The sequence below is a fragment of the Penaeus monodon genome, chromosome 34 (genome assembly GCF_015228065.2).
Source record: "Penaeus monodon isolate SGIC_2016 chromosome 34, NSTDA_Pmon_1, whole genome shotgun sequence".
NCBI classification, from domain to species: Eukaryota; Metazoa; Arthropoda; class Malacostraca; order Decapoda; family Penaeidae; genus Penaeus; species Penaeus monodon.
This window is the reverse complement of record NC_051419.1, coordinates 12,990,679-12,991,400: the sequence shown is the minus strand read 5'-3', so window position 1 is coordinate 12,991,400 and position 722 is coordinate 12,990,679. Positions and strand designations below refer to the sequence as shown.

The 722-nt window shown below is 37.0% G+C and overlaps 1 protein-coding gene across 1 annotated transcript in view; it reads right to left on the bottom strand.

The window, feature by feature from the left end:
- The window catches only part of LOC119594608 (puromycin-sensitive aminopeptidase-like), a gene marked incomplete in the record, with an annotated part of 34,909 nt that overhangs the window by 22,634 nt on the left and 11,553 nt on the right, over window positions 1-722 (bottom strand).

Genomic DNA, 722 nt, shown 5'->3' with positions numbered 1-722 from the left:
AACATCAACAGTAATAATAGTAATGAAAAACAAGGACATTCCTTTCTAGACATTCAGGGAATTAATTCCTTGGTGAGTAAGTGTTCTAGAGCCATCTTTGCATAAAAAATATCAATGAAACAAAACCACAGTGGACTGAGGATGCATACATGCACTGTCAGCATCAATGACTCAGCAAATATCAACACAATTTGGGAAACCCTTTATATCTACATTGGTCAATCTTAGAATCAATGCCCCATTATCCTAGAGTTCCACCAGCTTTATCAGACTTTGGAACAAGATACCAATCAGGGAATATCATTTCCCTAGCCAGGACTAGGCATACTATCTGCAAAACTACAAAAGCCAAGACCTAAACCATTCTTTGCACATATCCTGCTGCTTTTTCATGAGAAATGAGGACCTAGATTCTATGATCCTCTTGGAAATTTGTTGTACATTATCATGGAGGCATATCATCACTTAAAAATTGCAGCAGTTAGCCTAGATGTGCCAAGACTAAGGATGTGCATTTGTGACTTAACCCAAAAGAGAATCAGGGCAAACAAGAAGAATGAATGATAAAATATATGGTATGAACATGGACATATGTGAGAAACAGACTCAGAGATAAGCATGAAAGGAAGACAAAGACAGGAGAAAAAGGGTAGATGGATGGAGTAAAAGAAGATTTAAAAGAAAAGAATCTGGCAGGATGAGTTTCTGAATACAGACATGTT